Here is a 13904-nt window from a genome sequence, read left to right on the forward strand (position 1 = left end):
AAGAAAATCTACACACCTTTTTACACTTTGTAGGAGCTCGATATTGCCTCTGATGTATCTCTGTACTTTCCAATCATCTACTTCTGAATTTGTGAGCTGTAGTATCCCTCTGTGTCCTCTTTCCAATGCCACAAGTCTGACCCAAATTGGATTCTCCAAGGAATAGTTATGTGAAATCTCCCACAGTGACTTGCTTATAGACTAGTTCAGTAGAGCGAACTTGTACGACGTGCCACGAGTCACTGTTTCGACCTTTGGATCTAAAACATGCATATAAGAAACTACAGTCCGTCCTCTTTCTGTACCTTCTTACGAAATTTCAATCCGATCCCCAGAGAGAAAGTTATGACGATTTTTCCCAGGTCACCTGTTTTGAATGTAATTCAGGAGTCTGCAAAAAGGCCAACTTCCTCAGATCATATCTCCGCAAATATCGCGCGAAAAGCTCTGAAATTTGCATCCAAGGTTCAACGCGATTTCTTCTCAAATGGGTTTTTTTTAGACTTCTGAAATGTCACAAAAAAAAAGTTATAGCGAAAATTCCACGATGACCTGTTTGGAGCAGCGAAACCCTAGAATTCAAAGCTCTGATACCAAATGTTATGAAACCAGCTCAAGAAAAGATAGAAAAGATAGATCAACGCCTTAGAATTCAGCCTCTTCGACGGGGCAACCTCCTTTACATTACATAAATGAACAATTCTTCGATGATTCAAATGACAAAACCTCCTTTCTATATATAGGAGTCTAAGGAGTCACAATATAATCGAGCCGACCTAACAATAATAATATAAAGCCACAAAAATAACAATAGAGGGATTCCATGGGGCACAGAAATAACAACATGGGGGTAATAGGGGCACAACAATATAAATAAGGGGTATAACTACAATAGTAATGGGGTAATCACTAGTATTATAGGGACCCAACACGGTGTTAAGGAACTAATTTCCAGTTTAAAAGGCTAAATATTTTCCAACATATTTGAAGAAGAGCGAGGAACAATTTTGAGGGATTGTTGTAGAGGGACTTATTTGATACCAGAGATACTAAAACTATAGTTGGGGACCTGTTCTACTTTAAAGGAAAGAGGTTGATTAAATATTTCATTTGTCTGAAAGAAAACATATTTTCCTATAATTTTTCTAGGACATTCAAATTATTTTAGAGTTTATCTTTTGCATACATGAACTTGAGAGATATTTTAAATATCTCTATTTTCGTAATTATGTAATGACTATTATTTTGTAAAACTGTTATAAAGCGCACTATATAAACTATTTTTGGAGATGTAATAGGGGCTGGGAATTATTGAATAAACACTTGTAATCCAGATATATTTGAGCAATATTGAATGTATTCATAGCGTTTTATGAGCAGTTAGTAGGAAATTCATGTGTTGCTTCTCCCTGTTAATATTTTCTCTGTTATATAATGTTATAACACTTCTATCGTGGCTAAGAAAGTTAGTTTATGAGATTGGATTTCATTGATGCTCCTCTGTTAAATTATCAGTCATTAATATTTTTTGCTCCGGCCTTCTATAAACTTTGTTTCCTTTTGTCTCTCTTTCTTCTAATTTTCCAAACAGTCAAAGGACTTGTGACTTTTCACGCTTTGTACAACCTTCTCATTGGAGTTTTGATCTCAATTGTTTAAGTAGTTGGACTCCATGCCCAATGGATTTGGAGATCACCCAACCAATTCATCCTTAGTGAAAAATTTGGCCACCTGAACTCAATTACACAAAACCTTCTATTACAGTGACCATAGGATAGCTAAGTTTCACGGAAAGAGCCCTCTCCAGGTTGAAGGGTCATCTTCAGCCTACAAGATTAGTTTGAGGTTACCTTAGTTATTTCCTCCTACATCCAGGGAAATTTTTGAGTGATAACATATGCCACAAGAGAGACGCAGGCTGAAACTTCCCTAACCCACCACCAAAATCGAACCAAAGTAGGGCAGACATCTCAGCACTCAGCCAGGACTGTATCCTTAAAAGGACAAGGACTCAACCTCATCCATAATCTTCCCTCCTCCGTCACATGCCCAAGACGCCATCACAAGGGGGTATTTAAAACTCTTGTAAGCCATTTTTAGTTTTACATATGCATGCATGTTGGGTATTGGTGGTGCCCCCTCAACATAAATAGACACCACGTTTGAGGGGGGCAAGTATAGTCCCCAAGGACATTTCATTAACTCCTTTAACACCACATCGAGGAGATCATATTAAAGAGTTATAAACATATGGTTTTACATGATCATATTACAAAGTTATGAACACATGGTAGTGTATCCTCAAGATAGTTCTTCTGGTAAATCACATTTCAGATTTTTGGGTCGACAAATTTCAAACCACTAAGTGTGGTTCATCATCAGGACTATGAAGAATGTTCTGATCTATACAAGTTGATATATATTGCAGAGATGCACAACGGTCCAAAAATGAACGTTAGAGAAAAATGAATAAAATAATTAAAATAAACATTAAAGAATTAAGGATAAGATATTATGTTTAATAAAATATTGCTAATTGTATTTAATAAAATATTATTTAATGAGAAATTTTTAATATTGTTAAAAAAGAAAGTCTTCCCCTAACTGATTAAATATTTAATTAATAAAACTATTATTATTATCTATACCTATATCTATTATTATTAGAAGCAAAATCCATAGAATGATGATCAACAAAAATCAACCCAAGTATTTTGATAGTGTAATAATTATGGGAATAATTTTCCTAAAAGACATGAAAATAAATATAAATAAAATGAAAAATTAATAATAATAATAAATTAAATTAAATAATCTAACCTAAAAGATAAGCGAATACAAATATAAGTATATATATATATATATATATATATATATATATATATATATATATATAACATGTAGAAAAGAGAAGTGAATAATAAATAAAAAAGAGAAAAAAAATTAAAAAATAACCTAATATTAGAAAAGATAAATGGAAAAAAAAAAGAGAGGAGGGGGAGATAACAAAACTAAGGGGGAAATGAAGGAGAAAGAACAAATTTAGGAAAAAGGAGACAGGATCCAACAACTGCTAATTTTCCACTCATCATCCCTATTCAATGTATGAGACCTTTTTTCGATTTCAATGGCCTCCCTAAACTTGCGTTGATGGAAATGGTCAATCCTTACAATGACTTGGGACTGTTCAAAACAAGCATGATGTTTTGTCTTCCTAGCATGCTCGGCTAGAGCTACAGACCGCACCCTACAATGCCTGATATCAGCAGCATGCTCTTGAAGTTTTTGATTTATAGAGCGAAATGTTTCCCCAATGTATGGGGTCCCACAAGAACAGGGGATCAAATAGACACCTTTCATGTTCTTTGGGTCCAATGGGTCTTTAATGGATCTGAGGGAACCATGAATGGTGTTCAAGGGTCTAAAGGTCAAAGAGATCTTATGATTCCTCAAAATATGAGTTATTTTGCCAACAATGCTATGGAGAAAGGGAAGTTGAACACTGCCAACCAAATCATTAGGGTATTTCCTAGGTTTTGGACCTTTACTCACATTTAAGAAAGCTTTGAGACCTTGGAGCTTACTATAACCATTATTCTCAAAGACTTTAAGGAGATGGGTCTTCTCATTTTCCAAGTGTTCATCATCTGAAACCCTAACAGCTTGAGTGGCCAATGTGTTAAGAGCATGAACCTTTTGAGTCGGAAAATGATGGGATCTAGCGTGAAGATACTGCTCTGTGTGGGTTTTCTTCTGGAAGACCTGGTGAGAGAAAGAGCCATCATATTTCTTAGAGATAAAGACGCCAAGAAAAAGAAGCCTACCATTAATTTCAGTCTCCATTGTGAACTTAATGGAGCTAGATTGATTATTAAGGTGTTGGAGGAAAACATCTAATTTATCACGACCATGAGGCTAGTTGATTAAGGTATTAGCCACAAATATCTTCCAAAGCTTAGGCTTGAAAGGAGCAGAAGCCAAGGCTTTGAATTTGAAATCTTCCATAAAATCGTTGGCAAAAAATGAGGGCAATGGGGAACCCATGGCAACCCCATAGGTTTCTTTGTAGAATTCACCTTCAAAGCTAAAAAGGGTAGAGGTGAGGCAGATCTCCACCAATTTGGTTGTATCCGGGTTTGTGACACAATTGATCACTTCAACAACCTCATTAATAGGGATATTGGTGTAAAGTGAGACAACATCAAAGCTAACAAGAGTGTCATTCGATTCAAAATTTAAACCTTTTAACTCATTGACAAAAGTGGAGGAATCCTTCACAAATGAATCTGAAACCCTAATGAGAGGCTTAAGCTTATGAGCTAAATAATTGGCTATCCATTTTTATTTTATTAGAAACTATAAAATATTGAAAAGGGGCAATAATAAGTATTTGGTTACAAATTTATCATTTATTTATAAAATATTAAATGCTTTACATTCAAGAGTATAGAGTATTTAATTTTTTATAGCTAGGTGGATTTAATAATACAAATTAAATATGTAAGATATTTAATATTTTATAATTAAGTGTATTTTTTATTAACTAAAAATAATTTATCTAACTTATTTATGGTTAATTTGAATCAAATCTCTTTGTACTCTAAAAGAGGTTTTCATGTCAAGAGATTTGATTCCTCTCAGTCCTTGGTAGATCTGGGGTTAAGATGGATCTAGACTAGTTCAAATAAACCATATTCCACATGAATACCAAGAGTCAATACCATGGGTCATTTTTATTTTTATTATTATTTTAATTTATAGAATTGTTTTATTTTTATTTTAACCAAGATAAAATATTTCCATTACATTCTTTTTTTTTTTGAAATTTTAATTTTATTTTTATGTAATTTGATTTAGTGTTGATTGGACATTAAATTAGAACATCTTTACTATACTGAATTGAACAGCTCAATACTAATTTGGACAGCTCCTCTTAACCCAAAAACAATATAAATATAATGCTTCCTCCTATAAAAACACTTATTATGAATAAGAAATTTTTTACTCTAAATTATTTTTATAAACATATATATAATTAATATTAAAATATATACATATTTTATTTATTATTTACTAAACCACTAAACCACTTAAACCTCTTGATTGTCGTTAAACTATTCATCTGATATTCCACATCCATCTTCCTCCTTAATGGTTGAAGTGGGTTGGTCTAAAACTATTTAGAACATTTATAATATTTTTTCACCCCATCTTTCAAAGATTAAAAGTTAACAATAAATTAAAATTGATTTGAATTTATTATAAAACTGTTGTAAGGCCAGAGTTGATGTCGAAGGAGGATTAGTCCCCCAAAACAATAAAAGTATGTAATATCTACGGGCAGCCGCCAATGGTAAAACTCCATATCCATAACATAAAATAACTAAAATGAACGTTGCATAATCTAATGAGTCGGTGGTATTTGACGGTTGAATTTACTCTTGAGTGGTAGTGGTTTGATAAGTAAAATTGACTGGGGATTTGTTTGATGAGTAGGCTTATGGAAAATATTTTGTTTATTATATGCATATTCACTTAGTGCTATAAAATAATTTATATAATCAAAATGATTCAGAATTTTTTTATAAATTTAAAAACTCATTTTAAATAATGAAAAATGACAATTATATAAAAAATTGTATCACTATTTTTTATCCAATTTTACTTCTTATTCTTTTTTGTTAATTTATATGCATCTCAAATAATAACTAATTTATGATTTGAGTTAATGCTACTCATAGTACTAAATCCGGTCCACCCACAATGTATTAAACACCCTATCACGGTCGCATACCCTCTCACGATCCCAGTGAACAACTTTATTTTTTTATTTATTATTATTAAAAAATAATAATATAACCCTGAGTTGCGATGTGATCACACTATTCTATTACATATATTTATTCAATTTTATATTTCTTTTTCCAATTCCCTTCTTCATTGCTCACTCAAGAATCCTATAGTCAAAACGCTTATAATTTCCACGTGAGTAATGTAAAACACGAAATCAAGATGGCAAACATTACTCAAGAAGGATATGGACTTGAAACAATGATAGAAACGTTTACATTTAATCCCCCGACTTTATTTCAACATTGTAAATGTAATAACGATTTTATAATGCGGAATAAACATTTAAAAAAATAAAAAAAAATTAATATCCAATAAATCATAACTCTAGCCATTAATGCTACTCACACTCTGATACCAGACTTTCCGTTATGCTTGAGGTAGTGGACTTCCTTTTTTGTTTTCTAATGTGTTTACAACTGCGTTGGCTGGATCAAAACCGGTAGTCTGATTCAATCAATTACAGTGCTATGGAACAAACTAAAACCATAGCAGAATTGAATCGAGATGATATAGAGGAATTAGAACATGCATTCGAAATGTTCGCTGGAAAATGACAATGCAGACTTTAAAATAGCACTGAAAGCTATCGAAAAATCATGAAGATTAGCTACTGGGCATTTTTACTTTGGTCAGCTAACTTGGTAACGGGAAATCAACTCTAGTAAGAGGATGGGAAGAAAATATTTGGTAACAGAACTTCAGAGTAACAGTGAAAGCAGAAAGACGGAGACAAACAATTTTGCAAACGCCACCCTTAGCTTTACAAAATTCACCCAAAATCTCTCATCCGTGTGACACTTCCAAGTTGTGCTCACTCTAATTTGATGGTGTAAAGCTGAAGGGGTTGAGTGGTAAGCTTGGGGACCAAACTGAAGTCTTTATAGCCAAGCTTCCATCAAGTTTTTGTTGGCTATGTGTCAAGTGTTCCACAGAACACGGTAGAGAACTGCAGAGAAAGTAATGGACCACTCCAGGAGCTCCCAACAAGAAACTAATCAACTGCACTCAGTTTGGACCACTCCAGAAGCTCCCAACAAGAAACTAATTGTTGAGATTTTTTGTTTCATAAATTAGGCAAAAATCTCTAATGTGTGACAACAATAGGAATTTGTTGCTAGATTAGCTCCAGTTTGTTGGGAGGGAGTTAATGCATCCTAAATTTGATGTGAGAGGATTTATGAGGCAGTTAGATTCTCTTTGCTATAAATCAGATGATCATACGGAGTGTTTGAGTAGTGTGAGAGTGAGAGTTTGTGAGGATTTGATTTATGTAATCTCCTGTTTGATTAATAAAGAATTGTCGATGCCTATGTTTGGTGGATGTAGCCCAGATTGGTTGGGTGAACCACGTTAAACCTTTGTGTTTCCTGTGCATGATTTTATGGCTGTGTATATGTTTTATTATTTGTTGTGCATCTGATCTCCAACAAGTGGTATCAGAGAAGTTGGAGGCGTGGCGCAGCTGGAGCGCGTGCTGGAGGTGGAGCGCAAAGGCGTGTTGGACTGCGTGCCTGGAGGTACTGCGCAGAGGGAACTCGGTCCCAAGTGTGCTGCTTGGTGTGCTACGGAGTGTGTCCAACCTGCATGGAGGGCGTTATTCAAACCTGAGCGAGGAGTTTGCACTGCTGTTCAAGCTGCGTGGAGGTGCGTTGAATGGTGCTGCCTGGAAGGTGATGTCCAACCTGCGTGGTGCTGTGTGTTGCTATGCGTATTGATTGAAAGTGCTGTGCGTAGCAACATGCTAGAGCTGTCCAGCCTGCATGGAGATATATGACAGCGCGGAGTTGTTTTTTTTTTTTATTTAACCTTTCTTCCACAGCTACGTGGAGATAGAGTTGCAGCTTGCTGCCATGAATGTTGAGCTGAGGAAATACAATCGGCGTGGGCCACCCTCCTATTTGGTGTTTCAAACTCTCATTTTGGCAATAGGTTATTTCCTGGCGAATGCCTTTTGTTTTTCTATGTAGCTATGAGGAGTAATCTTATCTCGAGGTCGAGTTTCTCCACAAAAGTGGATTACACGCGACTCAGAAGGATTTCAGCTCGGAAATTACGTTAAGAAGGGTGGCATTTGGAGCACTCCATCGCTAGCTGCACCCGAATTGCTTATTGGGACGAGAAGACTTTGGGTGGCAGATCATCCAGCAGTCTATAGCGAAGAGTATTCCTCAATCTTTCTGCTCGCGGCGCCTCTTCTTCCCCTTCCAATTTGGGACATCAGTTAACACCCAGATTGCCAATCAAGGATTTCTCATCAGTGTCAGCAATGCCCTCACCCGCCTGTGGATTGGTAGGTAGAGATCGTTGAACTGCGAAATCAGAATGTATCCCTGTGAGAACAGGGACAGAAGCAGGCAATTTTTTTTTTTAAATCTTTAAGCGATGGTTTTTTAAATATCTGCAATTCACACAGTAAAAGGAATTTTTTTTTTTGTAAAAAGCAAGGATATAAGTGCATATGGCAGAAATTTGTATGTGAAATACAAAGGGTAGATGTTTGTTTGTTTTTAAAGGCAAAGGCATTTTTTTAAACACAAAGGCTACGAGGCATAGGCAGTTTTTTTGTTAATTGCTGGTATTTAAACATTGGTTTTTTTTTAGAGATTATTGTGTTTTTTGCTGATACAAGATGGAGAAAACTCAAAGTGCCCGTTTTGAAATTGAGAAGTTTAATGGCAAGAATAATTTCGAGATCTAGAAGGTGAAGATGCAGGATTTGCTTGTTCAACATAGCGTGGCAAAGGCGTTGTTGGGTAAGTCCAAACAGCCGTACAACATCACAGATAATGAGTGGGCCGAGATGGATGAAAGAGCGATAAGTGCTATTCGATTGTGTCTAGCTGATGATGTCCTGTTTAATATCGTGTCGGAGACAACAGCTGCTGGTTTGTGGACGAAACTGGAGAAATTGTACATGACCAAATCCTTAACCAATAGGATTCTCCTGAAGCGACAGTTGTACAGTTTGCGAATGAAGGAAGGTACATCGATTGTCGATCATTTAAATGCTTTTAATACTCTTCTTGTGCAATTACAAAGTATAGAAGTAAAAATTCCATTCGAGGATAAAGCTATTACTTTATTGTGCTTGTTGCCCAAGTCATGGGATCATTTTGTTACTTCTATAAGTCTTAGTTCATCAGAAACTATTGAGTTTGATGATGTAGTTGCATCCTTATTATCAGAAGAAACAAGGAGAAGGTTGTTAGGACTCAGAATTGACCAATTTTGACCTTATATTTTTGCCATAATATTATCCTTTTCAGTCATAAGTTGTAAGCTTTGATTACATAATGACTTAATCACCCCAAGGTACGAAGTAACTTTCCGCATATCTATATGTTTAATTGTTCATTGCATATTCGTGAGTATCTTTATATTTATCTTTGAAAAGCTGACTAAGTTGCCAAGTAATTGTCTTAAGCTTGCAGGAATTATAATTTATAGTTGCTGTAACACCAGAAACAGCAACTACGCAGTTGCCGCAACACCAGAAACAGCAACTACGCAGTTGCTGCAACACCAGAAGCAGCAACTACGCAGTTGCTACAGTCAGCAACAGCAACCATCTAAAGCAGGCTATTTTGCAACAGCTGGGAATAACAAACGGCAACTATCTGAAGAACGCTGACGCGGCATGATCACGCATCTGTCTAAAGCGGGTAGAACATAGTTACCATTGCCTAAATCAGGAACGGCATGGGGAAACGATAAAGGAATGCGAGGATCCCAAGAAGACGGTCGAAGTCGGTTATCAGCTGTGTAACAGCCACAACCTAAGAAAGAATATATTATTATACTGTTGTAACAGCGTTCTGTAATTTTTATTTTTGATAGAATGGGTTAACTGAATGAACTGTAATAATCTATTGTAATAGATGTCTCCTCTGTAAAGAGGAGACATCTACATTAGAAGGGGGGAAATGGTGGTCTGTAAGTGAGATTTTGAGAGACATCAGCAAGTCTGAACTTTATTGTACTTGAATCTTTTGGCAGATGAATAGAAGATTGTTCTGAGCACTTAATCTAGCCTTTGTGTTCTGGGGAATCTTGTGAGAGGGACTAGGCCCACCTTCCTCACAAGATTCACCCATTTACTTTTCTGTCAAGTGTGTAAGTGTGTGATAGATTCTTTCTGCTGGTACTCTGTTTGGATTCTGTAGCATTACCTCTGGTATTTCCGTTTTGCTAGTACTCTGTTTCATTAATTGCTTGAAGTTGTGCAAGGATATTTCACCGGTGAATTAGAGTGCAGTGTGTGTTAGCAATCTGGTTACAGGGGCAGGTGCTGAACGTCCTCACCTGGAGGATAGGGTCCTGATCCTCTGCCAACAGAGCATCCATCACTTTGCTTTTCAGATTTGTAATCTTAATTAATTACTTGTACTGTGATAACTTAGCGTAAGAATCACGTATACTACAGCTTTTTAATGCTTTTAGAATTAAGTACATACAGTACGCGGTAGCCTTTGGAATAAAAAGACTTTCCCAGGTTGACAATTAATGTGGTACTTGATTGTTTAATCAATAAACAATTCAACTAGCCAACATTTTGGCGCCGTTGCCGGGGAAGGCAACTAGAGATTTCTAAAGGCATTAATGATTTCTTTTCGAGAATAACAGATGCATGAGAGGACGCAAGAAACCTAATTTCACAAGCGGCAAAGGAGGAAGAAAAACTTATATTGACGAAATCATCTCAAAGGCTGAAACATCACAGAGGACAAGTTCCCGGAGACCTCAGATCCAGTATTCCTCACAAACAGATCGACAGACGGAGGAAGTAATAGGACCTGAAAGGAAGCTGGAAGTACCAGAATACACCGAGGAACCGGTAGAAGAACCTGAAGAAACAGAAGACACAGAATATAAAGCAAGTGATTCAGGAAAAAGACCAATGGAGGATAACAGAACAAAAGGAAGAGGGGAAAATTCGCTCTCTACCCTGGAATTCCCTATTGGAGAGCTCCCGAGAGGAACAACCCCCATGAAAAACATTCCACTCTCAGCATTACCCAACTTTCATGGGTTATCCTCTGAAGACCCGGATGAATTCCTCTTCGAATTCGACATACTATGTAGGAGTTATGATTATGTGAGCGCTAATTAGAAACTAAAACTATTTCCAGCAACACTGGAAGGGAATGCGTTAAGATGGTTTATGAGCCTAGGAGCTCAGGTAATCACTACCTGGGACCAGATGAAAGAAATCTTTCTGGCTAAGTATCAAGACTACTGCCGGACGAGAGAAAGGAAGGAAGAATTGTTTAAAATGGTTCAGAAAGAGGACGAGAATTTGGAAGATTTTGTGGAAAGATTACAGTATAATCTGCAGCGGTCTGATCATCCTAATATGAGTAAAGATATTCTGAAGACTATACTGCTGAAAGGAGTACGAGATGACTGCCTGGACATGTTAAACATGCTGGGAAAAGGGGACATTTCCAAAGAACCCTTTGATGAAATTATCAATCTCTGCATGAGATGTTCAAGGGGAGCAGTAGGCAGATCAAAAAGCAGAGATAATGTATATTCAAGAGTTCAGAAGTCAGCAAGCGGAGGAGCAACAAGGGCTGAAATAGGTAATTTATTAGAAGAATTTAAAACTGAGATGTTAAGCTCTTTTGCTTCACAAATTGATGCTCTGCAGGTTAAGAAGAAACAGGCGGAAGCAGAAGCTGCTCTAGCTATTTTCTGTTCCAAATGCAGAGAAAAACACCCACTCAGGGAATGCCCACTGGATAAGATACCTATCTGCACAATCTGCGAGAAGGACCATGAAACCCAGCAATGCCCCTCTCTGCCTGGAATCAAAGCAGCATTGCAGTCAACTGAAGAAGAGGCTGAAGCAGTGTACCTGATGACACAGAGGAGGCAATGGCCACAAAGACAAGGTATGAACTCTAACACATCATTTAGTCGTTGGAATAATAACTCTCCTTTTCAAACAAACTACCCACCCATGAACCAAATGCAGTACCCACCCTTTAATACAATGAATTTTCCACTTATGCAGCAACCAAATCTTCCTTTTCCTGATCCTACTATATGGAATCCTTGGGCTCCCCAGCAACCGTATTTTAATCAATGGAATCCAAACTGGGCAGCCCAACAGATACCATTTCCTCAACAACAATAGTCTCTTTCCTTACCATCCAATACTCCTCCAAATAACCAGGCAATGAGACCACAGCTGCCTGTACAACCTAACCCCAATCCAAATAACAATAAAGCCCTGCAAGTAATTGACATTCAAAATCAACCTATTTCTCCCCTGCAATGTAACGATATCCATCTTCGCTCAGGGAGAATTGTTGAACCCATTATAGATGATATCACTGACTCTGACAAAGAAGAAGTTAGAAAAGAAAAACCAGCTAACAATAATGCTGAAACAGCAGAATCAACACCTAATAATAATGATCAAGCAATAGATCCGCCATTCCCTGAACGGCTGGCTCTCACTAAAACACTTGAGCAACCTACCTTTAACCTTTTAGGAGAGCTACAGAATTTGTATGTTAAAATTCCATTATTGCAAGCATTAAGGGATGTTCCTATTTATGCTAGAAATATTAGAGACATTTGTATAAAAAAACCGGGAAGAAAGGCTAAGGATCCCCTCACAGTTCATGTGATGGGAGAATTAACTGCTTTAATGACCGAAAAAGATTATCTTGTGAAGTATGGTGACCCTGGTCACCCTACAGTAACAGTCCAGGTTGGAAAAACCTTTATCTCTAAATTTCTAGTAGATTTAGGAGCTGCAATAAATATTATGACACTCGAAACAGCACAATTGCTTCAGTTAAAAAACTTTATTAGGGAAACTCCAACTATATTAGAGTTGGCTGACCGCTCTACAATTAAACCCGAAGGGGTCATTGAAGATCTTATAATTTCTGTAGAATCCTGGAATTACCCGGCTGACTTTGTGGTGTTACAAACTAAAACAAAGTTGGGGGGTCATCCGTTGATTATAGGGAGACCTTGGCTGGCTACAGCAGATGCGTTCATCAGCTGTAGATCAGGATCAATGACCATCTCTAATGGGCAAGAAACTAAATAGCTTACCCTCTATCCTCATGCTACACCCATGATTAATAATGACAATTCTGTATGGGTAGACTATGAGGATGAAGAAACCCAACCTATATTGACTATTGGACAAGCCTTGACTTTTAAGGACTCCACTGAAGATGAATTAATCAGCAGCTTTATTTCTGAACCCTCTTCGGTCAGCCCTGAAACATATAATCACTTCACTGCAATCTTAGAATCTGAATCCCAGCAGAACATGAAAGATGAAAACTTATTTCAGACAGCAGTAGGCAGCCCTTCCAAAAGTACAACAATTGAAATTGAGCCTGGCAAAACATTAAATATAAATCCTGACTTGACTGATAATGAAAAACAGCAATTAATAAAGTTACTCCAAGAAAATAATGAGGCATTTGCATGGGACTACATAGACATGAAAGGGATCTCCCCTGAACTATGCACTCACCATATTTATATTAAGGAGGGATCCCGGCCAGTCTGTCAACCCCAGCGAAGAATGAACCCCAACCTTAGAGAAATTTTGAAGGAGGAACTTCAAAAACTCTTGAATGCAGGATTTATATACCCTATATCTGATAGTGAGTGGGTTTCCCCACTTGTAATTGTACCCAAGAAAAATGGGAAATGGAGAGTATGTGTGGATTATAGAGCATTGAATAAAGCCACCCAAAAAGACCATTTCCCTTTACCATTTATTGATCAGGTATTGGATAATTTAGCAGGTAAGATATTCTTTTCATTCTTGGATGGGTTTAGTGGATATAATCAGATTAAGATTGCACCCCAGGACCAGGACAAGACCACATTTACTAGCCCATGGGGGACCTTTGCTTACAGAGTACTTCCATTTGGGTTATGTAACGCTCCAACAACATTCCAAAGAGCGGTGATAGGGATCTTTTCTGATATGTTAAATGATTCATTAGAAATATTTATGGATGACTTTACCCCTTATGGAGTGACTTTTGAGGATGCACTGCAGAATCTTG

The sequence above is a fragment of the Pinus tabuliformis genome, chromosome 3_1 (assembly GCF_031772625.1).
Source record: "Pinus tabuliformis cultivar Carrire ecotype Pingquan chromosome 3_1, CPIR1, whole genome shotgun sequence".
NCBI lineage: Eukaryota > Viridiplantae > Streptophyta > Pinopsida > Pinales > Pinaceae > Pinus > Pinus tabuliformis.